The sequence below is a fragment of the Protopterus annectens genome, chromosome 2.part0, assembly GCF_019279795.1.
Source record: "Protopterus annectens isolate FY-2018-M chromosome 2.part0, PAN1.0, whole genome shotgun sequence".
Taxonomy (NCBI): Eukaryota; Metazoa; Chordata; order Ceratodontiformes; family Protopteridae; genus Protopterus; species Protopterus annectens.
The window spans coordinates 230,072,799-230,087,585 of NC_056728.1; the positions used below are offsets into that span (position 1 = coordinate 230,072,799).

General features: G+C 46.7%; 1 protein-coding gene across 1 annotated transcript in view; it reads left to right on the forward strand.

Moving 5' to 3' along the window:
• The window catches only part of DNAJB11 (DnaJ heat shock protein family (Hsp40) member B11), a 452,930-nt gene that overhangs the window by 207,549 nt on the left and 230,594 nt on the right, over window positions 1-14,787 (forward strand). The window lies entirely within an intron of this gene.

Genomic DNA, 14,787 nt, shown 5'->3' on the forward strand with positions numbered 1-14,787 from the left:
GAAAGCTAGACTGCAGCTCAATGACCTGTATTTCCCCCGGTGAGGGCAGGGGTCAGCCTTTTCGTAAACAGACCCAATGACCTGTATTTTCAGCTGCCAGATTTCTGGCAGCTCCTCTAGGAGGAAAGTTGGCACTTTTCAAACAAAATTGGCATTTGGTCACCCAGGACAAATGGGTGTTGGACATAATAAATCAAGGCTACAAGTTTTATTTTCACACTTTTCCTCCTTTCAAAGGCATGCCAGATGTACCTCCTCAGCAAAGGCAGGAGGCTCAGGAACAAATTTCTTTGCTTTTACAGATGGGAGCAATCCAGGTGGTACCTCCGTCAGAAGTAGGCCTAGGGTTTTATTCTCGTCTATTCCTAGTGCCAAAGAAAGGAAACACTTGGAGGCCAATTCTGGATTTGTCCATTCTCAATACATACCTAGACATTTCAAAGTTCAAGATGTTAACTTTGCAGCAACTTCTGCCTATGCTAGGCAAAGATCACTGGATCTCAGAGGCCTATCTTCACATTCCTATCAGGCCCAGCTGCAGGAGATTCCTGCGATTTCGGGCTGGTACTTCTCATTATCAGTTCTCTGCATTGCCCTTTGGTTTATCTACTGCGCCCAGGGTGTTCACAAAGGTTCTGGCTCCTGTAATAGCTTTCTTCAGACTGAGGGGAATACAAATTTATCCTTATCTGGACGATTGCCTGATTCTTGCTCAAGACAAAGACAAGTTACTTCAACATCTACAGTATGTAATGGCAGTTTTAAGGTGCCTAAGGTATTCTGTGAATGAAATAAAGTCCAGTTTAGTACCCTCTCAGGACATGTGCTTTCTGGGTGTGAGACTGAATACAGCCTCTCAGATGGCTTTTCTGACCCCGGACAAACAACGAACTCTTCACCTATACTTCCAGCAATTATCAGTACTGTCCAGGCTGACTGCAAGGACAGTCCTTCAAGCCTTGGGGTTCATCGCATCTTGCATTCTAGTACTTCCCAATGCCAAACTGCATATGAGGAAGCTACAATGGTATCTCAAATGTGTATGGACTCAACACTGCCATGATTTGGACACTGTCATTCAGATAATACCTTGCATCCGGAAGGAATTCTTGTGGTGGGCACAGGAATGTCACCTAAACAAGGGACTCTCTGTGACCCGATCAGAGGCGAGTCAGATCATAACGATGGATGCCTCAGACCTGGCTTGGGGAGCACACTTCAATGGGAAATGGATTCAAGACACGTGGCCTCCCAGACTACAGCATTTGCATATCAACATGAAGGAGATGTTAGCAGTCCAGTTTGCCCTGATGGCTTTCAAGGGCCTACTTCAACCAGGACAGGTGTTGATTCGAACAGACAACACTACAGTCATGTGGTACATCAACAAGCAGGGGGGAACCCATTCTTACCCTCTTTGCAGACAAGCAATGATTTTGTGGGAGACTGCTCTGAGTTTGCATATCACTCTTCAAGCTCGGTTTCTGCCAGGAGCACAGAACTCCCTAGCAGATGTTTTGAGCAGACAAATTGTGGACCCCCACGAGTGGAAATTGGATCCTCAGGTATTCCAACAGTTGACGGTGGCTTGGGGAACTCAAGACATAGATCTGTTCGCTTCTCCTCTAAATTGCCAACTACCAAAATTTTGCACAAAGATGTTTCACCCAAAAGCTTGGAAAGTGGATGCTCTATCTTTCAGTTGAAACAACCTTCACGTCTATGCTTTTCCTCCTCTGCCTCTCCTTCCCAAGGTACTCTTGAAAGTCAGGCGGGACAAGCCTTGCATGATTCTAATAGCACCAGATTGGCCACGTCAGCACTGGTATCCTCTGCTGAGGAGTTTAATTCAGGAGCCTCCTTGGCCTTTGCCACAGCTTCCTCACTTGTTGTCCCAGTCAAACAGTCATTTGCTCAATGTCAGGGTGCAGTCCCTGCATCTAACGGCCTGGCGTATTCTGTTTTAGAGCCTGTGGGATCTCAGCTTCCTCAACAGGTTTTGGATGTCATTTTGGAAGCCAGGCGGCTTAGCACTAGAAAAGTTTAAGCTGATAAATGGAGGAGATTTTTTCTTTGGAGCACAACAAAGGGCTTTGATGTCTCGGTGCCTAATTTGAGTTTTACACTACAGTACCTTACTGAATTACTAGACAAGGGTTTGTCATTTTCCTCTGTGAAGGTTCATGCTGCAGCCATTTCTGCTCACTATGATTGTGACCCTCCTTTATTTTCTCACCCTTTGTTTAAGCAATTTCTTAGAGGGGCAAAAAATATAAGACCCCCACGTAGAGCTCCTACTCCTTCCTGGGATCTCAATTTTGTGTTGGAGAAGCTTACTTTGCCTCCTTTTGAACCTGCAGCTACGTCTGAATTTATGTTTTTGTCTTGGAAGACTGCTTTTTTGTTGGCCATTACTTCTGCTAGGAGGGTATCTGAATTACAGGCTCTCGTGGCAGTTGAACCTTTTCTGATATTCCATAAGGATAGAGTTTCTTTGCATACTAATCCTACTTTTATGCCAAAAGTGATTTCTAATGTGGCCTTGAACCAGTCTATCCATTTGCCTACTTTTTATGCTGATCCCCAAAATAAAGGGGAAAAAGTCTTGCATTCGTTGGATATCCACAGGCAGTTACGTTACTGTTTGAGCAGAACTAAGGAGTTCAGACAGACTCAACAGTTATTTGTTTCTTTTGCTTTGAGTTCACAAGGGAAAGCTGTTTCAAAGCAGACTATTTCAAAGTGGATTGGTCATTGTATTGCTTTTTGTTACTCTCATCATGGGAAGAATGTTCCTACTGGGATCAGACCTCATTCCACTAGGGCTACTGCCACATCTACTGCTTTTTTGAGGGGTGTAGCTACTAAAGATATTTTGGAAGCAGCTACTTGGAGTTCAGTTCACACTTTTACTAAGCATTACCATCTCCCTCTTTATTCCAAGTCCAGGGCTGGGTTTGCCACTGCAGTCTTACAGGGCATGTTAGCAGCCCCTAATGCTTTTTAGTTTGCCAGCCCCCCCCCCTTTTCCTTTGCTTTGGGATTCTACCCACAGGTTATGACTGCAGCAATGTGAGACGAAGAACATAGTACAGTTTTGTACCTACCATAAATGTAGATGTTCGAGGATCCACATTGCTGCAGTCCTATTTTCCCTCCCACCTTCCCCTCTATTGTTTGGGGTTGTTGTTGTTGTTGTTGTTGTTCCTTTGGGATAATTGTTATTTTCTCCTTTGTGGTTGTTGGGCATTATCTTTTTTGGCTCTAGCCTTTCATTTTTAAGGCATTCTGACATCTGGGGCAAGAAAGACTGAGGATATGACGTCGGTCATGCGCTTAAGTACTACTACGTACTGACGTCCGCTCCGGGCGACCATGACCGATGCCAGCCTAACTCTTTGGTATTCGGGCCGACCGAGGACAGCGGACTACCCACAGGTTATGACTGCAGCAATGTGGATCCTCGAACATCTACATTTATGGTAGGTACAAAACTGTACTTTTTTTGCTTTGGAGAGGGCGGCTCTTACCTGAGCATCTGAGATGTCAGGGGGGCAGCACTCTGTTGGGATAGATATTTGCCCTTTTGGTGGGGAGGGGGGGGAGAAGTTTGCGCTGAACCTGTCATCTAGGATGTTGGCAATGTCTGTGGGTTCAGTGTATTTTTTGTCATTTTGGACTAATTCTGAGCATATCTGGGAATTACCACCCAGGTTCCTAACATAACTAAAGAAAGCATTGTGATTATCCTAGTGTCCTGTGCAATTTTTCTCTCGAAGCTGGCCTTAGACAATTTTATGAGTGCCCGTAGTTTTTTGGTAATACTGATCAGTGATGCCTTCCCTTTTTGGGATTTTGCTCTATTATTTAGTAGCTTCCTCCTTCTATTGTATAGTTTGTTTATGGCTGGGGTCCACCAGACAGGACATCTGCCTTTGGAGGATTGGGTCTTGGTTTTATTTGGAATCGCATGATCCATGCATTCCTGAAGGTGTTCATAGAATGCGTTTATAAAGGATTCTGCGGTCTGGGCCATATTTTCCACAGGCCCGGGGGCTTTGAAGGATTCCACCTCGGTTTTGAGGAGTGTGAAATTTGCTTTAGAGATGTTTTTCACTGTGGTTTTCTGGGCAGGGGGTGGGGTCGGGATGTGAATATCCAGTGAGATTAGTTTATGGTCTGATCTTACCAGTGAGGGATACACTTCTGGTCTGGAGCATGGAGTCCCCATGTTGGTGATTATCAGGTCCAGTATGTTTTCCCCTCCTGTGGGAGTGGTAACAAGTTGTTCCATAGCATTTGAGTTTATAAATTCTAGGAACCTTTGGGCTAGGGTATTGGAGCTAGAGTAATGCTCCCAGTCTGTTTGGGTAGTTGAAGTCGCCCAATATAATGGTGTTTGGAGAGACCTTCATATTTTCCAGTGTTCTCAGAAAGGCCGAGTGGGGTTCCTGGGTTTGGGAGGGTGGTCTGTAGCAGGCTATAAACTGGAAGGCAGTTTTACCCACTGTTAGTTGCACATGGATAGTCTCTGATGCTTCGTGCTTTGCCACCAACCTGGAGGTGTGGGTATGTTTGATGAATATCGATACTCCCCCTCTTTTTGTGGTTCGGTCCAAGTTTTGGGGCCAAAAAGCATGGTATGAGGTATAACCTGGTAGTGCTGGGGTGCTCTCGGGAGCCCTGAACCAGATTTCTGTTACTGCACAGATATCAATGTTCTCCATGCTAAGGAGAGTTTCGAGTGCGTGCATCTTGAGGTTTAGACTTCTAGCGTTGAGTAGCATTACTCTTAGTTTCTTATCCCTTGTGATACCTATGGAGGTGGGTTTGTCTTTTGAGCCTTGCCTATAAATGGCACTATGGGGGTAGCAAGAGCCTTTACCAATATCCGAAAGCCCAGGGGTGACAGGTGCAAGCCGTCCCTAGCGAAGTATCGTGGCTTGTCGAGCATGTCATCCCAGGCAGACAGGCATTGGATCCCCTTTGAATGACACCAATACTTAAGCCAATTGTTGAAATTGATCATCTTGTCTTCATATTGTGGCATCATTCTTGGTGAGGGTAAGATGCTACTCAAGGTCAGGGTCATACCGGCCTGGGCTACATGCTCAGAGAGCTCCTTTATGTCTCTCTTCATGTAGTCCAGGGAGGTACGTCTCAGGTCATTGCAGTAGATAATGAGCTGTTACTGGCTGCATGGTCACCTTGGTGTCATGGAACTTTTTCTTTTGTCAGACCATTATTGCTGGGTCTGAAGTGATGGGCTTTTCAGTCCTGCAGCTGATTTATTGATGGTTCAGATAATGCAGACTGCCCCTTAGCCTCTTCCATTAGCTTGGTACATGGTTCAGGGGATGTAGTTCTACCCTGACAGGAGAGCTTCATATCAGCCAGTTTGAGTTATCGGCATTTCTCCTAGCCCTAAAGACCTTGGGTGAAGCTTTTTCCAGCTTCCTTTCTAATTCAATTTGACAAGATTTCATTTTGTGGTACTTAAGTAAAGCGATATAGGTCTGTACTCTCTGTACAGAGTGGTGATGTGCATTTGGTAATGTACTATAGACATTATTTCTCAGCATTTTTCACCCCAAGTGAAATTAACTTGCTGGCAGACAAACATTTACCTTGTCCCAGCCTGGAAATTTAGATTCAGGAGCATTGTCTCGACTAGATCATCCAGAAGTGGGGCACTCTAAGTGACCTGCTTATCATTTGCATAACACAAAAATATCATAATCCGTGTACAACAAGCATTCAAGATGACTTAACTTTAATAAAACACACTTTCCTGGTGCCGTGGCTTGAAGCCTTTTAGCAAAAGAAAAGAAAATTTTAAATCGGCCAGTCACAAACAATAGATGAATGAATGAAGAAAACATTTGTAAGTCAAATCGATGTTAAGACCTTTAGTTTTTAAAGTGGAAGACTTCATTATGGAAGCATTTTTTTCTCATTAGCAATGTTTTCTTGAGAGGTACACCTTTGCTGATACCAACATTATATTGATCTAAATGGAAGCACAATTTGCAGCACTTCATTACCTTCGATATTGAGCAGCCAATGAACTTTCAGGAGTTCCATTTTTTAATGCCTGTGGCATGTTCCTGTACTCAGAGTCTGAGTTATGTAGTATTTTAACCTATCTAAATATAGTACAAATACTTGTCGGAGCATAAACCATTCTGACCGAATTTCATGTGAAACATTCTTGTAGAGGAAAACTGTCCCTTAGCCTTTCTAAAGCTCTTGCTACAGTTACCCCATGGGTAAGTACTCTGAGAAAACTGGAGTGTTTGATCAAAGTCTATTGGTCTTTCAAAATAACTGAAAACAAGCATTTGCCAATACTTCTGCCTTTTCTGTAAGATAAACCATAGGAGATTGAGTCTGTTGCTCAGAAATTCATCAGTCAAGAGTAACCCGTAGTATTTAAAAATGTATTTAGAAATAAAAAGATTCAGACTTTTCCTCCTTTGTTTATTTATCTCTCATAACTATTATATTCTTCCTTTTGCCAGAACTCTCCTTCAGAACCAGTAAAGCCTTAATTGACTGTATTTGTGACTCTCCGGTTATTTGGATTTAAAATGTTTCCTTAATTGATCTTTAATTTAGTACCATTTGTGACTTGGTGGTTTTACATGTTCTTTATTCTATTTTTATGTTGGCTCTCTAGAAAACTTTGAACAGGGGTGCTGCAAGACTATATGTTTTATACACTTCAGTTGTCTTGCTTGGTTGTTTTAAAACATCTCTCTCTTTCTTTCTCCCTCTCTGTCTCTTTCTTTCTCTCTCTGTCTCTCCCCCTCCCTCTGTGTGTCTCTCTCCCCCTCCCTCTCTGTGTGTGTCTCTCTCTCCCTCTCTGTGTGTGTCTCTCTCTCCCTCTCTGTGTGTGTCTCTCTCCCTCTCTGTGTGTCTCTCTCTCCCTCTCTGTGTGTGTCTCTCTCTCTCCCTCTGTGTGTGTCTCTCTCTCTCCCTCTGTGTGTGTCTCTCTCCCTCTCTGTGTGTCTCTCTCTCTCCCTCTCTGTGTGTCTCTCTCTCCCTCCTCTCTCTCCCCATCTCTCTCTTTCTCTCCCCATCTCTCTTTCTCCCCATCTCTCTCTCTCCTCCCATCTGTCTGTTTCCTTCTCTCTGTCTCCATTTTTCTCCCCCTCTGTCTCTCTCCCTCTCTCTCCCTCTCTCTCCCTCTCTCTCTGTCTCTCGCCATCTCTCTCTCTCTCTTGCCATCTCTCTCTCTCTTGCCATCTCTCTCTCTCTCTCTCTCCCCTCCCTCTGTGTGTCTCTCTCCCTCCCTCTGTGTGTCTCTCTCTCCCTCCCTCTGTGTGTCTCTCTCTCCCTCCCTCTGTGTGTCTCTCTCCCTCCCTCTGTGTGTCTCTCTCTCTCCCTCTGTGTGTCTCTCTCTCTCCCTCTGTGTGTCTCTCTCTCTCCCTCTGTGTGTCTCTCTCTCTCCCTCTGTGTCTCTCTCCCTCCCTCTGTGTCTCTCTCCCCTCCCTCTGTGTCTCTCTCCCTCCCTCTGTGTCTCTCTCCCCTCCCTCTGTGTCTCTCTCCCCCTCCCTCTCTGTGTCTCTCTCTCCCCCTCCCTCTCTCTCTCCCCATCTCTCTCTTTCTTTCCCCATCTCTCTTTCTCCCCATCTCTCTCTCTCCTCCCATCTGTCTGTTTCCCTCTCTCTGTCTCCATTTTTCTCCTCCTCTGTCTCTCTCCCCACTCTCTCTCTCCCCCTCTCTCTCTCCCCTCTCTCCCTCTGTCTCACCCACACCATACCCCCTCTCCTTGTCTCTCTTTTTCTCTCCCTTCCTCTCTGTCTCTCTCTCCCCTGTCTGTCTCTCCCCCCTGTCTGTCCCTCCCTGTCTCCCCTCTGTCTCTCCCTTCTCTCTCCCCTTTCCCTCCCCTTCTGTCTCTCCTTCCCAGTCTCCCCCTTTCTCCCCCTCTCCTTCCAGTTTTCTCCCTCCCTCTTGTCTCTCCCTCCCTCTTGTCTTTCTCCCTCCCTCTGTCTTTCTCCCTCCCTCTGTCTTTTTCTCTCTCCCTCCCTCTGCATCTCTCTTTCCCTCCCTCTCTGTCTCACTCCCTGTCTCTCTGTCCAACCCCCACCCTGTCCCATCTCCCTCTCTGTCTCTCTCTTTGCCCACCCTCTCTCTCCCCCTCTGCCTCTCCTTCTGTCTCTCCCCATCTGTCTTTCTCTCTCTCTCTCTTCCCATCTGTCTCTCTCTCTCTCCCCATCTGTCTCTCTCTCTCTCTCCCCATCTGTCTCTCTCTCTCTCTCCCCATCTGTCTCTCTCTCTCTCTCTCCCCATCTGTCTCTCTCTCTCTCTCTCTCCCCATCTGTCTCTCTCTCTCCCCATCTGTCTCTCTCTCTCTCCCCATCTCTCTCTCTCTCTCTCCCCATCTCTCTCTCTCTCTCTCCCCATCTGTCTCTCTCTCTCCCCATCTGTCTCTCTCTCTCTCCCCATCTGTCTCTCTCTCTCCCCATCTGTCTCTCTCTCTCTCCCCATCTGTCTCTCTCTCTCTCCCCATCTGTCTCTCTCTCTCTCTCCCCATCTGTCTCTCTCTCTCTCTCTCCCCATCTGTCTCTCTCTCTCTCCCCATCTGTCTCTCTCACTCTCCCCATCTGTCTCTCTCACTCTCCCCATCTGTCTCTCTCACTCTCCCCATCTGTCTCTCTCACTCTCCCCATCTGTCTCTCTCACTCTCCCCATCTGTCTCTCTCACTCTCCCCATCTGTCTCTCTCTCTCTCTCTCCCCATCTGTCTCTCGCCATCTCTCTCTCTCACTCTCCCCATCTGTCTCTCGCCATCTGTCTCTCTCTCTCTCTCTCTCGCCATCTCTCTCTCGCCATCTCTCTCTCTCTCTCTCTCGCCATCTCTCTCTCTCTCTCTCGCCATCTCTCTCTCTCGACATCTCTCTCTCTCGACATCTCTCTCTCTCTCTCTCTCTCGACATCTCTCTCTCTCTCTCTCTCGACATCTCTCTCTCTCTCTCTCTCTCGACATCTCTCTCTCTCTCTCTCTCTCGCCATCTCTCTCTCTCTCTCTCGCCATCTCTCTCTCGCCATCTCTCTCTCTCTTTCCTCTATTTCTCTCTACCCCCACTCTGTCTCTCCTTCTCTCTCTCTGTCTGCCTGTCTCCCCCTCTTTCTTTCCCTCTCTCACTTTTTCTCCCTTCCTGTCTGTATCCTTCTCCCTCTCCCCTCCCTCCCTCTCTGTCTCACCCCTCCCTGTCCCCTGTCTGTCTTTCTTACCCCTCCCTGTCCCCTCCCTCTCCCTATCTCTCTCTCTCTCTCTCCCATCTCTCTCTCACTTCTCTCTCTTCCCCTCTCTCCCACTTCTGTCTCTTTCCCCCTCACACAGTCTGTCTCTCTTTCCCCCCTCTGTCTCTCCTTCTCTCTCTCTCCCCTCTTTCTCTCTCTCCCCCTCTTTCTCTCTCTCCCCCTCTCTGTCTCTTTCTCCCCCTCTGTTTCCCCTCTCTCCATCTTCCCTCTCTCCCCTCTCTCTCTGTCCCAGTCTCTTCTTCCATCTGTCTCTCTCCTCCCTCTCTGCCTGTCTCTCTCCCTTTCTCACTTCCTTTCTGCCTGTCTGTCTCTCTCTCCATCCCCCTCTCCCACTCTCTGTCCATCTCTCTCCCCCCTCTCCCACTCTGTCTCTCCTTCTCTTTCTTTTCTCTCCCTCTCTCCCAGTCTCTCTTCCTCCCCATCTCTCTCTCCTCCCCATCTCTCTCTCTCCCTCCCCATCTCTCTCTCTCCCTCCCCATCTCTCTCTCCCTCCCCATCTCTCTCTCCCTCCCCGTCTCTCTCTCTCTCCCTCCCCATCTCTCTCCCCCATTTCTGTCTCTCTTCCCCATCTGTCTCTCCCCCTCTCTCTCTTTCTCTCTTTCCCCATCTGTCTGTCTCACCATCTCTGTCTGTCTTTCTCCCCATTTGTCTGTCTCTCTCTATCCCTCTCTGCCTCCCCCTCTCTGACCCCTCTGTCTCTCTCCCTCCTTTCTCTCACCCCTCTGTCTCTTTCTCTCTCTCTTCCTCCCCTGTCTCTCTTCCTCCTCTGTCTTCCTCCCCTCTCTCTCTGTCTTCCTCCCCCTCTGTCTCTTTCTCTATATCTTTCTCTGTCTCCCTCCTCTTTCCCCCAGTCTCTGTCTCTCTCCCCGTCTCTCTCTCTCTTTGTCTGTCTATCCCTCTCTGTGTGTCTCTCTCTCTCCCCCTCTCTGTCCATCTCCCCCTCTCTGTCCATCTCTCTCCCTCTCTTTCCCAGTCTCTTCTGCCCTCTCGCTGTCCCTCTCCCAGTCTCTCCACCCTGTGTCTCCCAGTCTCTCCACCCTCTGTCTCCCAGTCTCTCCCTCCCTCTCTGTCTCTCTTTTTTCCTCTCTGTCCCTCCCTCTCTCCTGCTCTCTCTCTCTCTCTCCCCATCTGTCTGTTGGTCGGTGTCTCTCTCTCTCTCTCCCCGTCTGTCTGTTGGTCTCTCTCTCTCTCTCTCTCCCCGTCTGTCTGTTGGTCTCTCTCTCTCTCTCTCTCTCTCTCTCTCTCTCTCTCTCCCGTCTGTGTTGTTGGTCACTCTCTCTCTCTCTCCCTGTCTGTCTGTTGGTCTCTCTCTCCCTCTATCTGTCTGTCTCTCTTTCTCCCCGTCTGTCTCTTTCTCTCCTTTCTGTCTCTCTTTCTCTCCTTTCTGTCTCCCTCTCTCTCCCCCCTCTGTCTCTCTCCCTTTCTGTCTCTTTCTCTCCGCTTCTGCCTCTCTCCTCCACTCTCCCCCCCCTCTGTCTGCCCCTCTGTCGCTCTCTCCCACTCTCTCTTTTTCCCTTTCTGTCCCTCCCTCTCTCTCTCTCTCCCTCCCCATCTCTCTGTTGGTCTCTCTCTCTCCCCATCTGTCTGTTGGTCTCTCTCTCTGTCTCCCCCCTCTCTTTCTCTCTCTCTCTCCCCTCTCTTTCTCTCTCTCTCTCCCCTTTCTTTCTCTCTCTCCCCTTTCTTTCTCTCTCCCCTTGTCTCTCTCTCTCTCTCCCTCTGCCTGTCTCTCTCTCTCTCTCTCTCCGCCCCTCTCTGTCTCTCTCTCTCCCCCTCTGTCTCTCTCTCTCTCTCTCTTCCCCCCTCATCCTCTATCTCCCCATCCCTCTCTCTCTGTCTCACTCCTTCTCTCCCCCTTCCCTCTGTCTCTCTCTCTCTCTCTCTCTCTGTCTCTCTCTCTCCTCTTTCTCTGTCTCTCTCCCCCCTCTATCTCTCTCTCACACCTTTGTCTCCCTCTCTCTCCCCCTGTCTGTCTCTCTCTCCCTCCCCCACCTCTGTCTGTGTCTGTATCCTGCTGTCTCTCTCTCTCTCTCTCTCTCTCTCTCTCTCCCACATCTCTGTCTTTCTTTCTCTCCCCATCTCTCTGTCTCTCTGCTGCTGTCTCTCTCTCTCCCCCTGTCTGTTTCTGTCTCCTTTCTCCTGTCTCTCTCCCTCCCCCTCTCTGCCTCTCCCCCCTTGCCCCTCTCTGTCTTTCCCCCTCTCTCCCTGTCTGTCTCTCTCTCCCATCTCTCTTCCTCCCCCTCTGCCTCTCTGTCTCCGACTCTCTACCTGTCTCTCTCTCTCCCTCCCTCTCTGTCCATCTCTCCTCCTGTCCCCCTCGGTCTCTCTCCCCCCTCTGTGTGTGTGTCCCCTCCCCCTCAGTCTCCCTCCCCCTCTCTCTCTCTTTCTCTCCCCCTTGCTTTCTTTCTCCCTTCTCTCTGTCTCTCTTCCCCCTCACCCTCTCTCTTTGTCTGTCTCTCTTCCCCCTCACTCTCTCTTTCTCTCTCTCTGCCTGTCTCTCTGTCTCTCCTCCTCCTCTATCTGTCTCTTCCCCCCTGTCCCCCCAGTCTCTCTCTCTCTTGCCCCTCCCTCTCTCTCTCTTTCTCTCCATGAATCATGAGAGATGTAAGTTTATGTTGAACATGCTTTCCATCATGTGGTGCAGTAGATTCCCTTGCTCCTTCCCACCCATTCCCTCTGAATCCATGTCTCCTTGCAAAATTCAAAAAATAAAGATAAATTGTCACCCACCTTGCTCCCTGGTGGCCAAGTAAGTTGTGATTTTAGACTCTTGGGTTCCTGGCAATACAGAAAACCATTCCAGTCTTGGCCATAGGAATTCTCCACCTTTAGAGCAACAACTGGCACCACATCAATGCCTGGCTACCACTGAAGGCAAATGTCTCCTAAGATGAGCTACTTCACTGTTAAAAATATATAAATTTGATCAACGGGAATAGCAAAAGGAATTCTAAGATGGCTGCATATTGAGTAACAACTTAACTCTAGCTCTCCCAGTGTGAAAACACACCACAGAGAATGCTAGTAGACTTTTGTGCTTATGGCTAAAATTTGGTAACTGGCTAGTAAGTGTACTGCCTGGATGCCAGGAAAAAAGAAATGTGGAGCAGCTGGAAAAAGTTGGCTACAAAAAGTGAGGAAGAAACGCTGCCTGGGGAAAGTTCTGCAGCTGTTCACAAAAAGCGATGCAACATCCAGAAGTGGCATCCAGTAACCTACAAGAAGACAACTGCACACGGACCTGGTTAAAATAAAATGAAACACTGCAGGAGTATATCAACACAAACAAAAGGTTGGAAAAAAAACGCTGCCTGGGGAAAGTTCTGCAGCTGTTCACAAAAAGCGATGCAACATCCAGAAGTGGCATCCAGTAACCTACAAGAAGACAACTGCACACGGACCTGGTTAAAATAAAATGAAACACTGCAGGAGTATATCAACACAAACAAAAGGTTGGAAAAAAATGGAAGAAGCTTTATACAAATATTCAGATGAGGTGAAGAAGCTGCAAACATCAGAGGTTGAGATGAAAAGACTGGCTGAATATGAGACTGCTGAGGAAGAGATGTGTGAAAAAATAATAGAATTAAGAGAGAGAACACATCAGGAAAACCTGAGATTTTCAGCTATACCAGAGAAGCTGGAAGGAACAGACTGCATTAATTTTATGAAAGCACAAATAAGCAACTGGACTGGTATTCCACACCAGGAGTTGTTGAATGGGCACTTCATGTGTATGCTCCAAAGCTGGCTATGGCAAAGCAACCTAGATCTTTAATAGTAAAGATGCAATCCTACCAGCAGAAGGAGTTGATTCTTACAAAACTGTGACAGAAGAACAAAATATGAAAAGTGGGAGGCATCAGTGTGTTTATGGAGAAGTTTGTCTAACAAAAAATGAGCTGAAAAACAGAAGGAGATTCTCTTGTTCTTCTGGTAGTAAAGAAACCTCTTACACTGTTTCAATGGAAAATGTTTGAGAGAAAGAAGGGAGCACAAGAGTTGACTAGAAGAATCGAGAGTATGTTGGAATTGAAGCAGAGATAGGATTTGGGAGCCGAAGATGAACAGTAATAAAACCAGTAACTTAATGTGGAATTACAGTGCAGTAATTATATTTGTGAAATATGACAGAACAAGAAAATCTAGAAATACTGGACTTTTTCAGAATTTGCTGGACTTGTGGGGGACTCTAAAGTATATGCCCTACTTGATGTCAATGTTAGTAAAATGCTTTGGGGAGGGGAGAGAGGGGAGAAAATTATGTGTAAGTAAATAATTTTTTTCGTAATAGTACTACTTTCGTGGTGTATGGTTTTCTTTGTATGCTATAAAATAAAGTTTTCTCAGTTATTTTTAAGTGTAATGGGGATTGTATGTAGGTACTGCTGTTCTTTTCCCTTTCTTCCTTGTCTGTCTCTTGTTCAGTTTTAAGAAATGTAGACACTGCAATGTAAAAAAAAAAGTCTGGTTAAAAGAGAATGACAAAAGAAGAAAAATGTGCTTTTTCTCATTCTTGCATGGGGTAATGACTGGATTAAGGACCTTAGATTGAATTAGAAACAAGTTTTAAGAGAAAGCAAGTAAATGAAAAAGAATATTGAATATTATAAGGCCTTTTTCTAGTAAATGAATGTATGCTTAGTAACAATTCTGTATGTAGCCCTCATGTCTCCATAGAAACAATCTGACAAAGAGAACTTGTCTGATCCTTATGTCTCCATGGAGACATTCTGATAACGATAAATTGGTTACAGTCTGATGGAAAGTGATTGGCTGGGGGAGGGAACTGGCTAGGAGATGATGTTCTCTGAAAGCATCTAGGGGTTTTCCCAGCTGGGAGAGCTATAAAGATGAGAAAGAAAACAGCACTTAGTAGAAGCACAGGTGGCACCATGCATCTTAGCATGGATAACCTTTCATTTATTGTAACTCAAGTCTATATGTGTGGCTAACAGTTAAGGGCATTTGTTCCTATTAGAAGGGTAAAATTTGATTATTTGAAGATGTACACAGTTTTGTGTTGGTATTAAATTAATAGGTTTTAGGGGTATTGAGGAATTGTTTGAGGGCTTTCAATAAAACAAAATGTTTTGTAAGATGTGACATAGGCTGAAATGGATTATGTGAAAGTTCAACCTGCCAAACAGTGTATGCATGTAACACAAAAGCTGGAATTCAACATTAAAAAAGGTGTTATACATAAAAGGTGGGAATAATAACTTTTTAATACAATGATGCCCTTGACCATCTCATCGGATTCTGCTCCAATTCCCTCACCTCTGGGTGCATCTTCAGCCATTTTGCCAATGCAGGGACAGCCCGTGCTCGATGTGCCCCAGACGGTTTCCCTCGGGAAATGACAGGTAGTTTGCGAGCCCTCTCCAGTGAGTCCCACTGAAGAGATTCCTCACAAGTGAACGTGCAAAATGAAGCACCTGGACTCCTCTCTAGAGTCCCTCACTGAGGATACCAATTTGGAGGAAGGGGAAGGTTCCCACAGATCACCCCGTGACGAGAT